The sequence below is a fragment of the Ailuropoda melanoleuca genome, chromosome 19, assembly GCF_002007445.2.
Source record: "Ailuropoda melanoleuca isolate Jingjing chromosome 19, ASM200744v2, whole genome shotgun sequence".
NCBI lineage: Eukaryota > Metazoa > Chordata > Mammalia > Carnivora > Ursidae > Ailuropoda > Ailuropoda melanoleuca.
Genome location: NC_048236.1, coordinates 25,160,785 through 25,185,707, shown reverse-complemented (window position 1 = coordinate 25,185,707; position 24,923 = coordinate 25,160,785). Strand labels below are relative to the sequence as shown.

The 24,923-nt window shown below is 38.1% G+C and overlaps 1 protein-coding gene across 1 annotated transcript in view; it reads right to left on the bottom strand.

Annotated features, from left to right (window-relative positions):
* Positions 1–24,923, bottom strand: part of KCNQ5 (potassium voltage-gated channel subfamily Q member 5) — a 502,936-nt gene that overhangs the window by 100,405 nt on the left and 377,608 nt on the right.

Here is a 24,923-nt window from a genome sequence, read left to right as displayed (position 1 = left end):
GCTGAGCTGGATACTCTAAGCTCTCTGCACAGAGTACTCTTTCTATCTGGCCGGTCAATTATGTGTAAGTTTGGTATACAAATGAAATCATACATTTGTTACAGTAGAGTATTAATTATATTCACGGTGTGTTGCATGGGAATGGATACTTGATGTTTGACATATTGACATCTGACTTAAAAAAACATCTGCCCTTTTGTAAGCTAAGAAAGAGAAACAGAGCAGCTAATGAAAGCACAGAAAAGATAAAAGGGGACTTAATTGCTCCAAGGGCAAATATCTGAGTGATGGGAAGAAGGCTTTGAAGTGGGAGGAGTGAAGTGGGGATGAATGGCCTCCTATGGCAATTTTAAAGTAAGTTAACTTGACCTTAACAGCCTCAAATAAAATTTCTTTCCTGCTCCAAGTGGGCTGTGCACGACTGGGCATCCACACTGTAGGGAGGAGTTCCACTTCAAGGGGATTGGATTTCTAATGTTTCTGTGACCCTCAGGGTTAACTGCTGGATGAATGTGTATTCATCATCCCATGCTGCCCTTCTCCCTGCACTGACAGAAGTCTGGTCTCTGGGGGTGGACAGAGCAGATCTTTTGAATGACTCTCCTGGTGCCCCTTTTGGGTCAGGACTTAGAGTGGTTGGTGGTACAAGGGTCAGCTGAAGGACTTTTACCAATCAGATCTAACCACTACAGGACTTTAGGGTAAGTACACAGAAAGCCACAAGCACATCCTTGAGTTACAGCTCTCTGCAGCTGTTGGAAATGAGAAGGAATTAAATGTGTTGACAAAGACACCAAAGACATATTTTAAGTGAATAAAAAGACAGTTGCAAAGCTGTATGTGCAATGTGATCGTATTTATTTATTTGACAGAGATAGAGGCAGCCAGCGAGAGAGGGAACACAAGCAGGGGGAGTGGGAAAGGAAGAAGCAGGCTCATAGCAGAGGAGCCCGATGTGGGGCTTGATCCCACAACGCCGGATCACACCCTGAGCCGAAGGCAGACGCTTAACCGCTGTGCCACCCAGGTGCCCCGACGTATTTTAATGAAGAATAAATGACCAGGAAAATCATGTGGGAATATATACAGATTCTTACCATTAATTCTCTCCAGAGGTAGAGAGAGTGGGGTGAGTAGGTGGATAAAGGGACTTTTTACTTCCTAAGCTATTAATTTCTGTAATACGGAATTTTATAGCAATGAAAATGTCTTTCGAAATTGGAAAAAAACTTTAGAAAAGAGTTAAGTGTGAAAAACGTCCTTGGTTTGCATCATTTGGAGGGATTTACTCCTGAGACAAGTGGTTTACACACAAAGAGACATTTCTTATATGGCCCTGCTAATATGTACTTGCTTCTTCTCTCATTGTAATCCTGCTTCCTTCCAAGTGTACAAAGGAAAGAAAAAGGAACAACACCACCTTTACTATGTTAAAATATTTGAGATAGGAGAAATAGGTAAATGACTGGTAGAGATGCAGAAAATATAGCACTTAAAACTTACTGTGTGCCTGGCACTTTCTTCAGTTCTGTGTTTTTTTTACAAATGTTATTTCATCCTCACAACAACTGTGTTGGTTAGATGTTCCACAGATCCCATTTTACAGATGAGAAAAGCGAGGCATAGAAAGCACATACGGTATGAGTGTAAAAGAATCAGCTATCAAGCTATTAGGCTACGGCACAGAACATATGAAGCTAGGAAGTTCGTTCATTAGAGAAAACCTAGACAAAGTAAAAGCAACACTGCTGGTTGGAGACAATTTAAAAAATTATGCACACAGTGAATCATAATCTAAGTGTTTGAAGTCACAACATATGCAAAGGTAACTACAGATGTGATTTAACACTCTCATTGTAATTCAGATCAGGCGAGAAAGTTGGAGCTCAGTAAAATGAAATCACAGATGAGCAACCAAATGGCAAACGATGAACGCAGTCACAAAAATGTTTCTGGCTGGATTCAGCGGAGTCCTCCACTGAATTTTGCTGTCAGTACCACCTAGAATATTTCCCAGTCTCATATTTTAGAAGTTGTGACTACTCTTTATTTTTATATATGCATTTATTATTTTTGTAGTCCGTTATAGAATGGAGGCTCCACAAGTTTGGATACTTGTATCCCAAGTACCTAGAACAGTGCCTGAAACATGGTAAGCACTCTCTAAATATTTATAGAACGGACTTAAATACTCAAGGTAGCTTGAGCTTTGTTCTCTTACCATATCAGTGTTTTAATAAGTAGAATAAGAATCTGAAATAGTCTTAAATTAATCAAGGGATCACTTCAATATTCCATCTTGCATTCTACTGCAACATAATAATTCATAGCTATCATCCATTAAAGTTTATAAATCTCACTAAGATTTCCTTTTTGAAAAATTAGGTAGGGGGTGTCTTCAAAGACAGTGACATAGGAGGCTCCTGAACTCCCTTCCTCCCACAGACGTGCCAGATAAACACTTGCACATGGAGTAATTCCCTGTGAAGGAAATCCAGAAACTAGCAGAGGGACTCTTAAACATCTGGCAAATAAGATAATACCCACATCGAGCTGGGTAGGAAAGGCTGAGACATAATCTTGCCTTACACCTCACTGTTAGCACGGGGCCATGCAAATGGGAGGGAACTCCCACATCCCAGCTTCTCCCTCAGAGGCTAAGGGTTTGGACCCCACACTTAGCCTCCTAACTTTAAGACTCCCACTTGGGGGACAGGCCTTCTAAACAGCTTGCCCTGAAAGCCAATGGGGATTGCATCCACAAGATCTACAAGACTATATAACAAACAAAGAAGCAGTTATTAATGGGTGTGAGCACGGCTGTGGCTACCATCCCAGGGCTCCATGCAGAAGAAACGGGCAGAAATGCCCATCTTAGCCTTTCTCTAAAAGGATTCTATTTGCTACTTTAAAAAAGTTTTTATTTAAATTCCCAGTAGCTAACATACAGTGTAATATTAGTTTCAGGTGTACAATATAGTGACTCAACACTTCCATACATCACCCTGTGATCATCACAAGTGCCCTCCTTAATCCCCATCACCTATTTTACCATATATGACAACCCCATAGCTAACATTATAGTTAATGATAAAAAAAATAAAAGCTTTCACTCCAAAATAAGGAACAAGATAAGGATGCCCACTTTTGCCACTTTTATTCAGCGTAGTATCTAAAGTCCCAGCCAGAGAAATTAGGCAAGAAAAAGAAATAAAAAGGCATTCAAATTGGAAAGGAAGAAGTAAAACCATCACTATTTGCAGATGACATATTATATACAGAAAATGCTAAGGATTCCACCAAAACATTACTGGAATTAATAAATGAATTAAGTAAAGTTGCAGCACACGAAATCAGTATACAAAAATAAGTTGTGTTTCTATACACTAACAATGATCTCTGAAAAAGACAAATAAAAAAATCCTCTTTACTACAGCATCAAAAAGAATAAAATAATTAGGAATAAATTTAACCAAGGAGGTGAAAGATCTGTTTGGTGACACCTATAAGACACTGATGAAATAAACTGAAAGAGACACAAATAAATGAAAAGATATTCCACGCTCATGGATTGGAAGAATACTGTTAAGATGTCCACACTACTCAAAGCAATCTACAGGTTCAATGCAATTTCTATCAAAATTCCAATGGCATTTTCCACAGAAACAGAACAAACAATTCTAAAATTCCTATAGAGCCACAAAAGACACTGAATAGCCGAAGCAGAAAAAAAGAACAAGCTGGAAGCATCATGCTCCCTGATTTCAAACTATATTACAAAGCTATAATAATCAAACTCGCATGGTATCAGCATAAAATAGACTCAGAGATCAATGGAACAGAATAGAGAGCCCAGAAATAAACCCATGCATAATGATCAATTAATTAATGACAAAGGAGCCAGAAATATACAATGGGGAAAGGATAAACTTGTCAATAAATGGTGTTGGGAAAACTGGACAGCCACATACGAAAGAATGAAACTGGACCACTGTCTTATACCATACACAAAAATCAACTAAAGATGTATTAAAGATGTAAGTGTAACACCTGACTTCCTTCCTTCTAGAAGGAAACATAAAGAGCAGGCTCTTGATATCGATCTTGACAATGACTTTCTTGGATTTGACACCAAAAACAAAGGCAACAAAAGCAAAAATTAACAAGTGGGACCACATAAAACCAAAAAGCTTCTGTACAGAAAAAGAAAGCAGCAACAAAATGAAAAGGCAATGTACCATAGGAGAAAATATTTGCAAACCACTTATCTGATAAGGAGTTAATATTAAAAATATAAATTACTCCTACAAATCAATAGCAAAATAACAAATAATCCAAGTAAAAAACAGGCAGAGGAAATGAATAGACGTTACTCCAAATAAGACACACAAATGGCCAACAGATACATGAAAAGGTGCTCAACATCATTAATCATGAGATAATGCAAATCAGAACCATAGTGAGATTATTACTTCACCCCTGTTAGAATGACTATTATAAAAAAGACAAGAGATAACAAATGCTGGTAAGGATGTGAAGGAAAGGGAACCCTTGGACACTGTTGGTGGGAATGTAAATTGGTATGTTCATCATGGAAACAGTATGGAGGTTCCTCAAAAAATTAAAAATAGTGGAATAGATAGTGCAATATTTTTCAGCCATGAGAAAGAAAAGAATCGTAATGTTTGCAACAACATGGATGAACTTTGAGGGTATCACATTAACTGAAATGAGCCGGACAGAGAAAGACAAATAACTGTACATCACTTATGTGTGGAATCTAAAGAAGTTGAACTCCTAGAAACAGAGACTAGAATTATGATTTCCAGGAGCTGGGGGGTGGGAGAAATGTGGAGATGTTGGTCAAAGATTATAAACTTCCAGTTATAAGATGAATAAGTTCTGGGGATCTAATGTATAGCACGGTGATTATAATTAATGATACTGTATTACATACTTGAAAGTTGTCAAGAGAGTAAATCTTAAATGTTTTCACCACAAAGAAGAAATGGTAATTGTGTGATGTGTTGGAGGTGTTAGCTAACAGTTTACAATATATAAATGTATCAAATCAATAGGTTGTACACCTTAAACTTACACATCTTTACATGTCAACTGTATCTCAATGAGGCTGGAGAAAAACTGGGCAGAGTAGCTTAAGCTGTGCAATTAGTCATCTAAAATGTTTTTTGAAAGAGAGGAGCCTTGTCTTACGTGAATATACCACATTTTAGTACATGGTAGAAATTATAGACAGCCCTCAAAGCTCATCGGCTTCATATTTGTTTGTTCATCCACTCATGAACTAAGCAGTTAATAGAACGTCAAATATTATAGTAGATGTTTGCTTTAGAAACGAATATTCATTAATCCACTAGATCATCAATCTACCACGAACACGTATTAAATCTCTACCACGTACTATGGATGGTGCTAAAATGTACATCAGTGTTGTCAGTGGGGATGATTTTGCCTCCCAGGGGACATCTAGCAATGTCTGGAGACATATCTGGCTGTCTTAATTGGGAAGGGGATTACTACTGGCATCTAGTGGTAAAGGGGATTACTACTGTCATCTAGTGGTAAAGGTTGCTGCAAAACATCCTCCAATGCCCAGACTAGTCCCCAGAAAAAAGAATTAGCTAGTCCCAAATGCCAATAGTGCCAAGGTTGGGAAACCCTGATGTACACGACTTTATTTAGTACTCCTATGAGCTAGATAATATTAGGACCATCTGCTTCTTGCAAACGAAGAACTAAGACTTGCAGTGATCAACTAGCCAAGGCCCAATATCCTAAGTGGCTGAGCAGGCCATTCCTCGACTCCAAAGTTGTGCCCTTAAAAGTTATGGTATACCATTCCCTGGATAAAGAAAACCCAGGGTGACATGGGTGGGGTGAGATGGGGAGAAGAGGGTGGGCGGGGAAGGCAAGTGGATAACAGAGCCGGAATAAACTGTTATCACATGAAGCACTCAGGAGAGAGCAGAGTGCAGAAGGAAAATAATACTGAAAACAGATGGTACTTTTATGGATACATCAAGAGAAAATGGGGCTAAAGGAAGAAATAGAAGTGTTAATAAACAAGGGGAAGCTCCAAATTGCATGGAAAGAAAGCATGTGATCCTGAGCTCTTAAAACCTACTTCTCTCAAAGGAAACAGATGTGAACAAGTTGGGAAGTAGTGAAGATAGTTATTGATTACCAGCAGCCCATTAGAAATGCGAAATATAGGCTTCTAAGGTTCTAGAAAGTAGGTTCACATACTCCCTGAATCACTTACAATGATTTACGGATGAATTCTTGAGATTTGATGAGACTGCAAAGATTTGAGCAAAGTAAATATCGCAATGATATTGAAGACACAAAGCGACTGTAAATGAACGTATTATTAGACTCCACTGGAACTTTGCTCCAGTATGACTTAGTCAGCAAAATCAATATAAATTGATCACCTTGGACTTTGTGTCAAAGGGATTAGTCCCTGTAATACTGAAAATCCCTCAATATAAGGTGGATTCATATCTAAGGCTACCCTAATGTGGACCCAAAGATTGGGTTAAAGCAAGATCAACTGCATGGATGGATCTAGAGAGCATAATGCTAAGCAAAATAAGTCAGTCAGAGAAGGACAAATACCATATGATTTCACTCCTATGTGGAATTTAAGAAGTGAAACAAATGAGCAAAGGGCAAAAGAGAGAGAGAGAAAGGGGCGCCTGGGTGGCTCAGTCATTAAGCGTCTGCCTTCGGCTCAGGGCATGATCCTGGCATTCTGGGATCAAGCCCCACATCAGGCTTCTCTGCTGGGAGCCTGCTTCTTCCTCTCCCACTCCCCCTGCTTGTGTTCCCTCTCTCTTGCTGGCTGTCTCTATCTCTGTCAAATAAATAAATAAATAAAATATTAAAAAAAAAAGAGAGAGAGAGAGAACCAGGAAACAGACTTCTAACAATAGAGAACAGACTGAGGGGTACCAGAGGGGGAGGTGGGTGGGGGGATGGGTGAAGTAGGCGATGGGATTAAGGAGGCCACTTGTGTGAGGAGCACTGAGTGACGTATGGAAGTGTTGAATCACTATATTAGACACTTGAAACTAATGTAACATAGTACTAATTAACTGGAATTAAAAGAAAAACTTAAAAAAAAAAGGCAAGATAAACTGCACACCTGAACTGGATGGGATGTATTCTGTTGCTACAATTACATGACATAGTACATGTATTAGAAAGTGTATTTTACCATACCTGGCTTAATTTCAAATCATAATGGGAAGAACTAAATCATACGGATTAAGCAAATCATGGTTGAACACTTTTAAACTAGTAATTGTAAGGACAGAAAAATTCTGTAGAGTTTGTAAAGCAAAGGGGGTGCATCTTGATTTCTGGAACTGTCTGGAGAATTTAGGCTTTAAAATTTTTTGTAAATTATGTTAGAGTCTCAGAAAGTTTCCCCTGATAGCTAACATAAACTTCCCTCTTGCACTTTAAACTCATTTCATCTTGTTATCTCTGGGAAAAACAGAAATGCAACAAATACAACATTCTTCCACCACCTTTTTTGTTCTAAATCCTAGTGGCCTCACTGTAAGCTAAACTCTGGATGATTTAAATAAGATATATGTTTTACAAAGCTGGGGGCATCATGATACTGGATTTCGAGCTGTACTACAAAGCTGTGATCACAAAGACAGCATGGTACTGGCACAAAAACAGACACATAGACCAATGGAACAGAATAGAGAACCCAGAAATGGACCCTCGGCTCTTTGGGCAACTAATCTTTGATAAAGCAGGAAAAAACATCCGGTGGAAAAAAGACAGTCTCTTCAATAAATGGTGCTGGGAAAATTGGACAGCTACATGCAAAAGAATGAAACTTGACCACTCTCTCACACCATACACAAAAATAAACTCCAAATGGATGAAAGACCTCAATGTGAGACAGGAATCCATCAAAATTCTAGAGGAGAACATAGGCAACAACTTCTATGACATCGGCCAGAGCAACCTTTTTCACGACACATCTCCAAAGGCAAGAGAAATAAAAGATAAAATGAACTTATGGGACTTTATCAGGATAAAGAGCTTCTGCACAGCCAAGGAAACAGTCAAAAAAACTAAGAGACAGCCCACGGAATGGGAGAATATATTTGCAAAGGACACTACAGATAAAGGACTGGTATCCAAGATCTACAAAGAACTTCTTGAACTCAATACGCAAGAAACAAATAAACAAATCATAAAATGGGCAGAAGATATGAACAGACACTTTTCCAATGAAGACATACAAATGGCTAACAGACACATGAAAAAATGTTCAAAATCATTAGCCATCAGGGAAATTCAAATCAAAACCACACTGAGATACCACCTTACGCCAGTTAGAATGGCAAAGATAGACAAGGCAAGAAACAACAATTGTTGGAGAGGATGTGGAGAAAGGGGATCCCTCCTACATTGTTGGTGGGAATGCAAGTTGGTACAGCCACTCTGGAAAACAGTGTGGAGGTCCCTTAAAAAGTTAAAAATTGAACTACCCTATGACCCAGCCATTGCACTACTGGGTGTTTACCCCAAAGATACAGACGTAGTAAAGAGAAGGGCCATATGCACCCCAATGTTCATAGCTGCATTGTCCACAATAGCCAAATCATGGAAGGAGCCGAGATGCCCTTCAACAGATGACTGGATTAAGAAGCTGTGGTCCATATATACAATGGAATATTACTCAGCTATCAGAAAGAACGAATTCTCAACATTTGCTGCAACATGGACGGCACTGGAGGAGATAATGCTAAGTGAAATAAGTCAAGCAGAGAAAGACAATTATCATATGATTTCTCTCATCTATGGCACATAAGAACTAGGAAGATCGGTAGGGGAAGAAAGGGATAAAGAAGGGGGGGTAATCAGAAGGGGGAATGAAGCATGAGAGACTATGGACTATGAGAAACAAACTGAGGACTTCAGAGGGGAGGGGGTGGAGGAATGGGATAGACTGGTGATGGGTAGTAAGGAGGGCACGTATTGCATGGTGCACTGGGTGTTATACGCCAACTAATGAATCATCGAACTTTACATCAGAAACCAGGGATGTACTGTATGGTGACTAACATAATATAATAAAAAAACATTAAAATAAAAAAATAAATAAAAAATGTAAGTAATTAAAAAATAAAATAAATGTTTTAAAATTATAAAATAGTAGCTGCTATAAAATATCAAAACATTAGACATATGTAGTATAAGGTTGGAAGGAAATTTATTTAATTAGCCAATTATTATTAATGAATTTCAGGTTACTTGAATTTTTGCTCTTAAAATGATGCTGAAATGAACAGTTTAGTACACGTATTTTTGTAGGTTAAGGATAAATTCCTAGAGATTGGATTGCTGGGTTGAGTGTTGGCAGGTTTTGAGTTTTGATATCCAAACACCCTCCAAAGGATGGTACCAATTGTTACTAACAATGTATGAGAGTAATTATTTTTCTGCCTCCTTGCTAATGAAAGTAACGCTAATAAAAATAACAATAGTAATAGTAACAGCTAACACAGTAACAGTTTACTGCGTGATAGATATTGTTCTAAGCATTCTCAGGTATTACATGGAATATCACAAATTTGTAATCTTTGCCAACATGATAGGCAAAAACATCACTTATTTTTCTTTACTCATTCTGTATTTCATGTTTTTTAGAAGTCAAACAAGTCAAGTCATCTAGAAAGACTTTGCCCAAGATTATAAAAGTATTTTCCTAGATTTTATTTTGGTGTATTTAGATGCTCATTTAGTTAACATATTTACTTTGACTATTCAGGAGAGTCTTTGTGGCAAAGTTACCTAGCTGTCCACCACAGATCACGCTTCTCTTCTGAGGTATAGAACTATCCCTGGGAAGAGGCAGCCCATCCAGGGACACCATCTTCCAGGTCTGCTTGCCTCTGGGTGGGGTCATGTGACTAGTCTAGCTAATGGAAGATGAGTGGAAATAATGTGTGCCACTTCCAGGCTGAGGGGACGCACAGAGCCTTATGCCTTCTGTCTTTTCCTTTCTGCCAGCTGTGCGTTGGTACTAAGCATATCCTTAGGAGCCACATGCTAAAGATGGCAGGGCCTTTGTCACCCTGGGTTCCTGAATGACTGGATTGAGCAGAGCCTTTACCACACACCCCACACCCAACAAGGAGTACCCTCATTGGACTACTACCGAAGTAAGAAGTAAATTTTTTATTTTGAGATGTTACTGAAATTCGAGGATTAGTATAACAACCAGCATTGCTCTAACTCATATAATCTTTAACTTCTATGGAATTTGTCTGTCTCTGTGGTGAAGTAGAGAACTCGTCTTACTTGTATCTTATACAACAGTCAATTTTTCCAGTATTACCTAAATAAAAATCTATCCTTTTCCAAATGTTTCCACATACTCATGGAGAGGTCTATTTTTGGGATCTACCCTCTTTTATTGTCTCTTCCTATATCAGTGTGACACTAGACATTAGTGTAAGATCCCTTCAATGTTATTAACTTTTTTAAAAAAAAGTATCAATTATTCTTGGGGTGCCTGGATGGCTCAGTTGTTAAGCGTCTGCCTTCGGCTCAGGGCGTGATCCCGGCATTCTCGGATCGAGCCCCGCATCAGGCTCCTCCGCTGGGAGCCTGCTTCTTCCTCTCCCACTCCCCCTGCTTGTGTTCCCTCTCTCGCTGGCTGTCTCTCTCTCTGTCAAATAAATAAATAAAATCTTTTTAAAAAAAGTATCAATTATTCTAAACCTACCTATTTTCCCAGGTAAGTTTCAGAATAAATTTATCAATTGAAAAGAACTCCGAGTTCTGATCCAGATTGCATATTAAATTTATAGATTCACATCTTCTTCTTTATTATCTCCCTCATCCCATAGCCACTGAGTTGTTCAGCTCCATTGAGTCTGCCTCCAGAATATGTCTCATCTCTACCTTCCTCTTTCCATTTGTCCTGTCTCCTCACTAGTTCAGGCCTATGCTACCTCTCTCCTGGCCGTCCCTGCCATCTCTGACCTGGTCTTCACTCTGTAAAGAAGCTATTCTTGAAACTATTTTGTATTCTCTCTCTCTCTCTCTTTTTTTTTTTAAAGATTTATTTATTTATTTTAGAGAGAGAGGGAGAGAAAGAGAGCATGAGCAGGAGAGGCAGAGAGAGAGGGAGAGAGAGAATCCCAAGCTGACTCCCCACTGTGTGTGCAGCCCCACATGGGGCTTGATCCCATGCCCCTGAGATGAAGACCCAAGCCAAAACCAAGAGTTGGATACCCAACTGACTGTGCCACCCAGGCGCCCCTAAACTATTTCGTATTCTAATGCAAGATTAAAGCGTTAAAGTGACTATATTCCTTCTCTGATCAAAACAATTTTTTTCAATACCTAGAACAAAGATCAATTGCTAATGCCTGGCATTCAAAGTGCTTTAGAAAACGCTCCCGCTCTGCCTGGAAAGCCCCTGTCCGAAGGCTGCTTTCACACTACTAATGCCCGGAGCTCCGACATGTACTATCATGAGCCCTTCCTACCACTGTCATAGCAGTGGTCTGTTTATATGCTAGTCCTGTCCGGGAACTGTAAGAAACTGAAAGCATGCAAAACCACTTACATGTCCTTGTAACCTCGGCACCTAGCTTGGGGCCGACCATAGCCTAGGTGTTCAATACTTATTTGATGGATGATTATTTGATGGGTTATTTGCTTACAGCAAGTGAAGAAAAAGAATAACATTTTATTATTCCAAGAGCCTTAGAAACAATATAGTTAAATAACCCATATTTTGCAGTTGAGAAGCCGAGGTACGAATATATGAAAGTTAAAAATTCCATATGTTAAAAAAAGCCCCACATAGATTGAAATGCAAAAAACAAACCTGGAAAAGATATTCTTTAAAATATAAAAATAAATGAATAAGAAAACATCCTGGTAGAAAATTGGACAGAAGGCACAAATACAAATTTACCTTAGGAAGAAGTAAAAATGGCCAATACAGATATGGAAAGAAGTTCTTTATAATTTCTCGCTTTGAAGTTTAAAGCAGTAGCTGGTACCAGTTTAATCTATCAAACTGACAAAGTTTATAAAATGAATAGTCAATATTGGCAAGGAGAAAGAGGAAAAGCATGTTCATAGACATTTTGTCTTATAATAAAATGGTATACCTCTTTGGGGGGAGAATTTTGGCATTATTTGCCTGAAGTATTAACTATTCAAAACCTGTTATTTTTCAGAAATTTTACTTCTAGGAATGTGATCTAATGAAAAAATTGTGCTTGGCAACATAGGTTTGTGTAAGAATGCTTATTATACTATTATTAATAATGTAAAAATTAGATATAATCCAAATTTCTAATAAAAATGGATTTGCTGAAAATGATATGGTCTATCTATTCAGGGCAAGCCCTGTGCAGCTCATCTGCCTGAGCTCCAGCCCTGGCTCGGCCTCCTCCCGTCTGGGTTACTCAGGTGAACTCACTGAACTCTCTGCCTCCATTTCTTTATCTGCAAAATGAGAATCATAGAAGTACCTCTTTCACAGAGTTGTTGTGAGAACTAAATAAGTCGATGCATTTGAAAGGTCTTAGTACGGTGCTAACGCATAATACATTTTATCTCATTTATTATTAATAGTAGCATTATTACCATGGATAATTATGTAACCACAAAACATCATGTTTTAGAAGAATATTTATTAGATAAGAAAATGTCTCCTCCAATATATCACTATGTAAAGAAGTGATTACATAGCAGGATATATAGATGATTCCAATTTCGCCTTCAAAGGACTTTGTGCTCTTACAGTATATATAAAAATAAATACTGTAAGTAACTATACCTGCATGCTAACAAGGATTGTCTTTGGGAGGTAGGTTGATGTGTAAAATTTAGTTTCTTTATACATATCTCTTTTTTCCAAATAATCTATAATAAGCACGCACTGTTTTTTTTCTTTTTATAATGGATTTATTCCTTTATCATTTATTTTATTATTTGTGGTGTTTTTTTTTGTTGTTGTTGTTGTTTTTATAATAATATTTTTTTAATTATATGCACGCACTGTTTTTGTAATGAGAAAAAGGATAATTATTTTTTTAAAAGAAGAAGCTATGGCCCAGGAAGGTTAGCATATTGGCCAGGTAACTTAACAGTGGCGGGAAAGAGAAGAGAAAAGCGCAACATTTACTAACCGTCTCTGACGTTGGGGCTATGAGCGGTGCGTAGTACACAGACTCTATTTCAATCCTTCTCCATAACTGCCCTCCAAGGAGGCACAAAGATTGTAAGTGTGAACTTTGTGTGAGAGAGCCCAGGTGCTCTTACTTCTGTCTTGTACTAGCTATGTAACCTCGAGCCTATTAATCTTGCTGAATCTTGAGTCCTCACTTGTAAATAAGGACTAGAACCATTTTCCTTACATGGTTGTTACGAGGATTAAATGAGATAACATACCTCAAACTCTCAGTCTGCCTTAACGTGCCTGACATCATGTTAGCTCCTTACTTTAAAAGCATTTTATACACACATCCATATTTTTATAGATCATAAATTGTTACTAAGAAAGTTCAAGAATTGTATCTAAGATAATTTAGCTAGTAAATAGAGCCAAGAATCAAATCCATGTATGTCTTATTACAAACTGCCTACATTTTGTTCCACGCTCCTCCTTTGATAACTTTTCTCTAGTAAGCAACCAGTAAACAGATATACAGGCAGTCAACCAAGGCTTACACGTGAAACTGCAAGAAGTAAAGTGTTACTAAGAACAGGGAATATAACGACTTGCAAAGAGCTGACATTCAGACAAATTTAGCACAAATCTTATAATTAACAACTTTGTATATTTTAGCTTGTCCCAACCTGATAGCAGAATATAACAGAATGGTCAGCCTCTCCTGTCCATGTGGGACCATTTCTGCATGAATTCGTAATTTCTTAGTGCCCTATGTATATCATATGCCTGATGCTTTATTGCCAATACAGTAGCAAGACAAGGAGGAACTAAAATATGTGGTTCCATTATATTTGCCCATGTATACAACATTCTAACCTCTCAAAAGGAACAGAGATGTGTGGAACAAAGTGTGAAAGCATAAAGAACACTGAACTATACCTAGTTCAACTATCAGTTCTGCCATTAACTAGTTTTGTCACCACTTATCTCTTGGGGCTGGTTTCTATATCTTCAAAATGAGATGCACTGAAGTGAAACAAGGCAAGGAAACTTTGTAACGCCAAGTTCCTATAATTCTAAATGGTACATTCTTTGTTGGGACATTCAATGTTTGGATGATAATGCAGCAGTTGAACAGTTTTGGAAATGATTTTTCTCATAGTAACTGTTAAGGCAATTCATTCATCCATGCACTGGTTTATTCAACAAATAATTTTTATTGCATGACTGCTATAAGTCATGCTCTGGAGAGATAGCAGTGAATAAAACAAGACTTTTCTGCCCTCAAGGAGCTTATGTTCTATTGGGGTAGACTGACATTAGGCAAGTAAGTAAGGACAGAATACAAAGCCAGGTAGTAACAAAGTATCTTGAGAAATAAAAAAGCAGAGCAGGGGGTGGAGTCGTAGAGGAGCATGGAGTGGTCGCTCAGATGGGGATGGCTACGGAAGACTTCTCTGAGGAGATGGCGTTTGAGCCCTGATCTGAAGAAGTGAAGGGCTGATCACGATCGTATCTCGGAGGAAGTACTCCAGGGAGAAAATAGAAGACCTCGAGGCAGAAGCATGGTCTGTGCAGTCAAGGGGGGGTAAAAAAGGTCAACTTAGTCTGAGTGGAGTGAGGAAGGGAGTGGGCCCTGGCCCGATCGTGGTGGCTTTGGCAAGAGCTTTAGATATCCTCGAGTTGTGATGGGTTTGCAGCCCACGTGTGCAGGACCACATTTGTGTTCTACAGGATTGTTTTGGTTGCCTTTGGGAAACAGAACAAGACGGGGCTGCATGGCACCAGTGGAAGCGAGAGACCAGTTAATAAGCCACTTCATGGTTTGGACAAAAGGGAAGGCAGTTTTAGAAGAGGAGCAAGATTAAGTGAGGAGAAGCTGAGAAGGAGCTGGATTTGGGACATGTTGTGAAGACAGGGATGTCAAGACTTGCTGAAGGATTGATGATGGGGTGTGACACAAAGAAGGGAGGCTGAGGGTGACTTTTGGGTTTTTGCCTTGGGCAACTGGGTGGAAGAAGCGCTATTTATTGAGATGGGGAAATACTGTGGTTGGGTGGGAAAGCAGAAAGGAGGGCCATTTGAGGGGTAAAATGGACAGTTCGGTTTTTGCCTCGTTAATTTTGAGATGCCCTCTAGACATCTGGTAGACAGTGGGTGAAGCTGGAGTTCAGACAGAGGTCAGAGCTGCAGAGTCAGGGAGTAGATATGTGTGTGTGTGTACTGTGTACTTGTGTGTGTGTGTGTACTGTGTGCGTGTGTGCGCACATGCACATGTGTCTTATGCTATAGGACTAAACTCCTCCAATATTAGGAATATACTGAAACTACTGGTTCAGAGTGTGATTATAAATATTTAACTTTAGATATGGGGTACAGATTGGAGGATGTAAGGAAGTTGTGTTTCCGTATTTATAAAACAGGAAAGAAGCATTTGTCCTCTGAGAATCATTGTAATGAGTAGGAGGCAAACACATCCTATTTAAGGCACACCATAGCATCTTGAGTAAATTACCTAGGTGTAATCCCATTGGTTCTCAATAAATCAAAAGATGAAGAGTCATGTGTATTTCTGGATACTCAGAACATGTTTTTTAGGACATGACATGATGGCTTTATATTATGTTCCTTGATACAGAAAGGACAATAAAGGCATTTAGAAGAAACAGTTTCCCACACTGATATCCTCAGATGTTTAAAACGTTCTCCTAGGACCTATTCTCGTACCTACCAAATGGCAAACCTGCAGTCAGTTTCAATTCAACAGAGCCCCATACCAGTATTTGACTACAAGTCTAAAAAAAGATTTGGATCCCCACCAATGAATGATCAAAGTTGAAACTGCTACTGGAAACCCCCTAACATCCTATGATGAAATCCAATGCTTAGATATCTTGTTCAGTGTCATAACCTGAATGTTTATACGTCAATCAAACAATGCCATTGCAGGTTTAAATTTACAGAGTAAAAACAAAATTCCTAACTTTCAATACTCCCTTTTTGCACTTACTTCAAGCAGTTGACTGACACGGACTCTCTGAATCTTGGCAACCAGTTATGGTTAGTATTGGGATTTGTAATCTTTTCTTGAGAAACTTGATACCTATTTCCAGATGACATGCAAGTTATGATTAATCATCACCTACTACTAAAAGTTTTTGAAAGAATATCTTCAGGAAGTTCTTTGAATAGACTGAGCTATTTGGATTTTGCAGATGGAGATGCCATTTCAGCTAAAATGTCACTAGGCAAAGGACGCCTATGGATGGCAATTCATTCTAAGTATTAACTGGGGAAATTGAGAATTACCTGGTACACCTGGCTCTCTTAATCCTTTTCAATGCACAATCTCTTATTTTTAGAAATAAGAAATGGATAAAGTTTAGGCTTCTGGATAATCCTTAGGGATAAACACTGGGGTGTGAAAATGGACTTTTCCTTCTGTGAAGAATGAAAAGATAGTGCTTTAAAGGAGTGAATTTGAGTAACTACATGTCACAAATGGACACCTGACACTCATTATAATTTTGAAAATCCTACGTGCTACCATGTACAGATTTATTATGTCCATCTATCTGGGTTTATAGGGGGATTATTAACCAAAGAGATCTTGTCTAATTACACATCCAAGTTCCATCTTTTATTATAAAATCTTTGCCAAATTTGCCCTCGTTGGCACTAGATAAAGAGCAGTTTTAAGAAATTCAAAATTCCACGTTTGCTTTTATGTGTTACTGGTTATGAACCTTACAAAGTATATTGCAGTTCTTATCTGTTCCTTAAAAGGAAAGAAATAGCATCGCAGAGACGCTCATATAAGATAATACAATGTTACTTCCAGAGACAGGATCAGAATTCGGGGCGACCACCTCTGGAAGCTGTGGCTCAGACTGCAAAACATATTGCCTCATAACAAATCCTAACACTACGAGGAAAAAACCTACTTTGGACTCACTTTCTTTTCACTATCAGTTCCTTCCCTACCGTCATGAGCTTTTTGAATAAGACACGCTCTGTTTAAAGGAGAACAAAAAACAGGGTTTATTGAAAACATGTGATGATATAACCTAGGAATCCTTTAGAAAGAGGCTGGGGAGGGTTTGACCGAGTTTGATACCATTCAGGAGCAGGGTATTTTCCCACAAACTAACTACAGAGAAGTATCAAGAAAATGTAAGTCAAAAATAGTTTCAGATGTGCACATTTTAACATTATGACTGGCAAATACTCCAGAAAACCACAGAAACTTGATAAGAGATGGATTCTTAAGTCACAGGATGGCAAATGTCCTGGGGATTAGCTACAGTACTTTGATCTCCAAATTCCAAACACAGAGTTGGAGTCTGTGGTAGGGGCTAAAATCAAATATTTAAAACGTTTTCAAAAAGCAGGAGTAAAAATATTGAGAAAAAGGCAGCATGGGAATAGAAGAGCCTTCTGTAAAGGACCCTACAATTACAAGCAGGCAAAATATGCGCTTTATTAAAAAATGTCAGCACATTCACACGACCAAATTGAAGTAGGGAACTGAAGCAATTAGACAAAAAAATGCAGGCAAAAATTATTCTCCTGAAACCTCCTGATAACTGAGGCAAAGGTGCTATTTTCTAGCTTTCATTGCTTAGATAACTGCCACCCATTTTTTCTTTATTTCCTCATATTGTTTTTACATTGTGTGCATAGAGGGTGCAATGGGGTTTGAGGTTCTGGATATGAATGTTTACTAGATGGCAATGTTTTGAATTTTTTATTCACTCCATACACATTTATTGTGGCCCCAAACTGCTAGGACCTGGGTATATAATAGTAAAGGGTATGGATGGGGCATGGGTGGAGGTGGTCAAGGCAGACACCTTTTGCCCACACAGGGGTGAAAAGACGGTTGACAGAGAAGACACTGAATGGAGTGGCCACAATGCCTGGTGATGGATGCTATGACAGGAGAAATACAAGGGGCATAGTGCAGAGTCAGTTAACCTAGTTAAGGGGCCAGGAAAGTCCTCCTGGGGGAAACACAGGTTAAGCCACAATTGATAACCAGTCAAAAACAAAGCTACAAAACCCCTCGTGTTACCCCAATATCCTTTAGGTACTGTAACACAACCATTTTTGCAATGATCACACCTAAAGTGCTGTAGACTCAAAAAGTTCCTGGTGTGGTTCCTTCCCTACCTCTTTTAAAATAAAATTTATTCTTGTTTAAGATACATAGACTCTCAATTCTAAAAATTTAGTATTGAGGAAGATAATTTGAGAAAAAAACAACAAAAACAATCAAAGAGGTCTTAACGAATTGATCATTTTTTTCTGATTATATTTATCAATTCTACGATTGATGAGAATACACTGAATCCATTACTATTATAATTCCGTTTACTATCACTAATAGTTGAGTATGTATTACATGCCAGGCCCTAAGCTAAGCACTTTGCATGTATTACCTCGTTTAATCTTCTTGGGCAACCTTTGAAAAGATACAACTGAAATTCCAAGCTTAAAATTAAAGAACTATATAGAAAGCAAATTAAGGTAAATCGTAGATCACCTTTTAGAATAGGGCTTTGTTAAGAGAGTTAGAAATGCTATTGAAATAGAGAGTTAGAATGTTAAATGTTATTTCAGCTTAGGATTGTGGACATTCATGTGAAAATCCTATGGTAGGTTATCTTTGGCATTGTCCTTCTTTGCAATGATAGAAATGCCTTGAGTGAGTGAGATTTTGCACAACTGTACACTATATGAACCAATTGACCGAAATATTGCTATGCAATGAGAATCGTAATAAACATTTACACTGTGCTTACTATGTGCAGACAACAGTTCCTTTTTAGCTTTGAATAGTTAATATATTTATATGGTTTAAGTGTCAAAATGCTATAAAGAAGTGAAAAAGAGAGGAAACCTGAGAAACAGAATCTTATCTTTCGAGAACAAACGGATGGTTACAAGAGGGGAGGTCAGTGAAGGAATGGGGGACATAGGTGATGGGGATTAAGGATGCTCTTTTGTGATGAGCACTGAGTGTTTTGTGGACATGTGGAATGACTACATTATACACTGAAAATAATATTACACTGTATGTTAACTAACTGGAATTTAAATAAAAACTTCTAAAACAAAAAAGAAGTAAATGATGAGAAATCTAGCTCCCCACAACTGTCCCCATTCACTTTGTCCTTACCCATTCTTCCAACGTTGCTTTATACAAATAAAAGCAATATGAATATATACTCTTAGTTACACAAAAAGTAACACACTCTATATGCTATATTACAATATTTTTTTTCTTTTACCTGATATATTTTGGATCCTTCTACAGCTATACAGAAAGATCTTTATTGCATTCTTAGTTTATTCAGCTATACGGAATACTTACCGTACATTGATGGAACTATTAGGAAGTAGAATTTCTGGGTCAAAGAGTAAATGTGATGTAATTTTGGTAGATATTGACACTTTTTCATAACAGTGATTCCACTTTGCATTTCTATGGAGTACCAGTGCCTGTTTACTTATAGGAACTGAAAAACATTGTGGCCAGATTTTGGATTTTTGCTCCCCTGATAGGTGAGAAAATGTTATCATTTGTATATCCTTCCTTTCTCTCTCTCTCTCTTTTTTAAGATTTTATTTATTTGTCAGAGAGAGAGAGCACATGCAGAGGGAGCTGCAGGCTGAGGGAGAAGCAGGCTCCCCGCTGAGCAAGGAGCCCTGATGCTATGGGGGCTCGATCCCAGAACCCTGGGATCACGACCTGAGCCAAAGGCAGATGCTTAACCCACGTCACCAGGCGTCCCCATTTGTATTTCTTTTTTATGAGTAAGATTGAGTATGTATCTGTGAACTGTCTGGTCATGTTCATTTCCTATCCTTTATTTTCCACTGGTTTGTTGGGCTTTTCTTCTGGATTTCAGTAGTTCCTTTATAGTTTAGGGTGAATAAGTGTCTCTGATAGAAGTTGTAAATATTTTCCCACATTTGTCTTTTGATTCTGTTTGTTGTTTGTTTTCTTTTGTTTTATCATGCAGAGTTCTTTGATCTTATGTAGCCTAATTTTATCAAATTGTAATTATTATGTAGCATAAGTTTATCAATATTTTCTTCTATGGATTCTTTATTTTTAGTTGTAGTTAGAAAGCCCTCTTGGTTCCAAGGTCAGAAAAGAATTTACTCATTTCTGCATCCAGTATATTTTGGGTCTTTCTTAATCTAAATCATTGATTTATTTGTAGTTTATCTTGGGATAAGATGAGACAAATATAGATCCAACTTGATCTTCCCAATGAGTAATTAGTTGTTCCAACATTGCTTATGACCAGAGTGAGGATAAAGTTGAAATTCATGAATCTGGCCACATGGGGTTGTTACTAGCTTTTGACTTCTCTCTTAGTTATGATGGAAGATCCACTGAGAGACATTAAGCAGAGTTTTGGAGGAAAATTAGTCTTAGAGAATAGTTTTAAGAATAGGGGGATTTTTGAAAGATTTGGGATTAAGAAGGACAAATGACCTCTTTTTTTTAGATCACATTAGGACCATGAATATGGGGTCCAACTTGCTATAAAGCACTATTGGGCCTTGGTGGCAATTTTAAACATTTTATTCTGCGGGAATCATCCTTTGAGGTTGCAATGTGATTATATGTATCCTTTGGCAGGCAAGCATAACTAGTACTGGTCTCAGCAAAGTTTACTTGGATAAGGATTTTCTACAAAGTAAAGTTTGCTTTAAATAACGGTGCTTCAGGAATTTGCACAGTATTGGCTTTTTATATTAATTGCTCTCTCAACACTTCATCCACATAAACATCAAACTTACATTCATTTGCCAGAGCACGAAGAACTCTTCCTTAATGCGCTATATTTTCATTTTTTTCTTGACCAAGTGGGTAAATATGAATTTCAGAAACTTCTGCTTATTAAAATAATTGTCATAGAAAAACAGAGAAAGCAGAAATATATATTTTCTATGAAAATAAAAAATGCCATTTAAGTCAGCATAGATGTAATTTACTGTCATGAAATGATCTAGGCATTTCTATATTTTAAAAGGAATGGTCAAACTCTGGAAAACAGTTTGGAAGTTTCTGATAAAGTTAAACGTACACTTACCATATAACCCTGTAATCCTATTCCTGGATGTTTACCCTACAGAAATAAAAATTTATGTTCATTCAAAACCTTCTAGATGAACGTTCATAGCAGCTTTATTTATAATAGCCATAATCTACAAACAATCCAAATGACCTTTAACAGGTAAATGGACAAACTGTGGTACTTTCGTATCATGGAATACCATTCAACAAGACAAAGAAATGAACTATTGATACACACAGTGACTTGGACAGATCTCAAGAGCACGATGCTGAGTGCAAAAAAAAAAAAAAAAAGAGCCAATTTCAAAAGATTGAATGTATGATTGTATGATTCCATTTATATAACATTCTAAAAATGACAAAGTTATAGTGATGGAGAACAGATTAATGGTTCCCAGGGTTTAGGATCGGGGGAAGGAGTGACTTTCAAGGGATAACACCCCAAATTTCTACAGGAGGATGGGAAAGTCTGTATCTTGACTGTGGAGGTGATAATTGCACTATACTTATGTAAGATGTTATCATTGGGGGAAGCTGGGTGAAGGGTACATGGGTGTATGGGAACTCTGTGTTATTTTTGCAATTTCTAAGTAAGTCTAAAGCTATTTCAAAATAAAAAGTTGAACAAAAGTCCAGGTCTTAGGAAGATGACCATTGAGAGAAGGAACTGCACCTTTTATGATATGAACATCTCTTTTCTTTTAGACTTCATATTAGTTAATGTCTCCTGTGGGTTGTGGGGAGGTTTGGGGGTAGGAATCAGACCTCATCATATGGTTTATTTGTTCCTCTGCTACATGGGGGTTGTGCAGGGAGATAATGTGATGTCATAGAAAGAAGTCTGAACTTGATGTGAGCAAATCCCCTTCCTTCCCTCCTCCCTTCCTTCTTTCTTTCTCTCTTTTTTAATTCTCGTGCTTATATGCTGTGTGACCCTTGATAAGGCCTTTATGCTAAATTTTAGTTTTTTGATATATAAAGTAGGGATCATAATCTCTACCAACTTCACTAAGATTATTATGAGCTATGTGAGATAGTCCATAAGCATGATTTTAACTTAAACCATGAAATTTTATTCCTATTCATGTAACACCAGGTACCCCAACTCCTAATTTCCTGCTATTTTTAGCTTCAAAGGAAGATTTCTTATTTAAATGCAGCTCTTGAACTATTGTCTCTTTTCTAATGTGCATGCAGGAAATAGACAATGGATGGACTGGCATGGACACAGCCACAATGAATTAGTGGAAAAATGATCAAAAGCAAAAAATGAAGCAAAGTCTCACTCATCACTTCCTTTTGTTTCAAGGAAGGCTGTTAAGTTGTGCATTTAACTCAATGTGGTTCTTGCTTTTAACCCAGAAGGAGTGCAGAGGGGAATTATGTGTGATTTTCTCTCTTATTATTTAAAAAAAACACTTAAGTTTCATTTCTGAAACGTAATGGCCAATAAAGATGGTTCTGCAGCATTTTCAAGTGGAATCCTTACTTATGTTTCAAAGCAAAAAAAATCAAGAAGTTCTTTGTTAACTGTAGCCAGTAGAACGAGGGTCATCTTTCCTGGCATCAGATACCAACCAGAACACGCTGAAAATGTGGATCCTGAAAAGAAAGTTGCTCGTCTATATAACATGGTCTCTCACCAACCTGTTAATGAATTCATTTTTTCCTGCTCCCTCATTATTCTTCCATGTGTAGATTAAACGGATTATAGTGTAATTAAATTTGACTCTTGCAAGAGGCAGTGCTTTAGAGCAGTGAGCTATGGGGAGGTTGGTGTTCTATTCCTAGCTTCACCGCTAACTTAAGGGCTGAGCACAAAGCACCCCCACTTTCCAGAGCCTCAGTTTTTTTCTGTCTACGGAGGGAGATAAACAATGCCTCAGAGGAACATGGTGCTGCTTTATGAGTTCTATATTCTAATTGCGCTCCAAATTCCTTTATAGAAAGGTACTCTTTGAAGAATTAAAGATGCATTTATATTGTTGTTGTGATTCTTAATAGGAATAAAGCTTTAAAATCTAATTTTAAAAGCCTCCTACTGCATAGTACATTATCCACGTTCTTAAATACTGCAATCAGCTGTGCACTGAGCCGCTCTGTGGCATTTATTAAGAAAAAAAAAAGCAGCACCATGAAGGCATACTGTAGAACATTTTCAAAGCCATGTGCACTGGTTTTAACTGCAGGACTTCCTCTGAAGTTAATGGGACTCATACTGGCAAATTCCAAGCACCACTTTGAAAATTTACCCCATACTGATAGTTTAATGCTTCTTATTGATCATACGTCTTCAGATAACATCTCAAGGCAAAAAGGGACAATGTCTCAAAGGAAATAAATAATCTTTAATGACATAAATGTGCACTGCAACCATCATAACTAAGAGTATGCAGCAGAGTCCGTGGTAAGCAGGACCTTTGGGAACTGCTCATTGGTGACAGTTACCAGTGGGGCTGTAAAAGACTTTTCATGACATGCTCCGAATTCCAGTTGCTCACCGAAGAGAAGACATTTTCTTTTAATTTTGAAATTTCATGTTTCTAAGGGTAGATATGTATCAATGCATGGAAAAGTCAGAGGGAATAGATTTATATTCTTCCGAATTAGGAATAATTTAGGAAGGAGTGATGATGCGGAGTTCAAACGGGTACTAAAAAACCCAGAGCCTTATATATCCATACTTTTCAATTGCCTGACCACGATTTTTTCTTTCTTTTCTTTTTTTTTTTTTAAAGATTATTTATTTATTTATTTGACAGAGATAGAGACAGCCAGCGAGAGAAGGAGCACAAGCAGGGGGAGTGGGAGAGGAAGAAGCAGGCTCATAGTGGAGGAGCCCAATGTGGGGCTCGATCCCACAACGCTGGGATCACGCCCTGAGCCGAAGGCAGACGCTTAACCGCTGTGCCACCCAGGCGCCCCTCTTTCTTTTTTTTTAAACCCGAATATTCACCATTAGGCCTGTCAGCAAGCTACTGGATGCTTGCTAGGGGCCCATCTCAAGAAGCTTTCCTGTATCAGGCAACCACCATATGCCCTCAACTGGCTTACATACTGCTCAGGGTGTGACGGTCCCTGCATCATTTCCTACTACTCTGCCACTGCTCACAGAACTCCAGCCACGATGACCTTATGTCTCTTCCTTATATAAGCTCTTGGGTCACAAGAATACTTGCAGTTACTATCCCCTGGCCTGAAAAAATCTGTGCCTGAATCTCATGAATGGCTCCTTCTTACTATTCAGGTCAACTCGAGTGTCCACTCCTTAGAAAGACTCTCTTGGGACACCTAATCTAAAGAAGCCCCTCATCTCTCTGTTTAATTTTTTTCATTGCAATTATCTCTAGTTGACACAACCTTGTTTCTAAAAAATACATTTGTGTATTATTTTTCTCCATCCACTACAATATTGCTCTACAAGGAGGCCCTTGCCCATTGGGTACAACACAACCTCTCCAGCATATGGAACCATGGTTGGACATGGTGGATGTTGCATAAATATTTGTTGAATTCCTAAGCTCAAAACCTTGAGCATCTTTTGCTTCTCTGTCTTAATGATCAGTCATGCTATTCTATATCCTTCTGACCAAGACTACTTCTATCTCCATCGCCTTTGTTCTGTATCAGCAT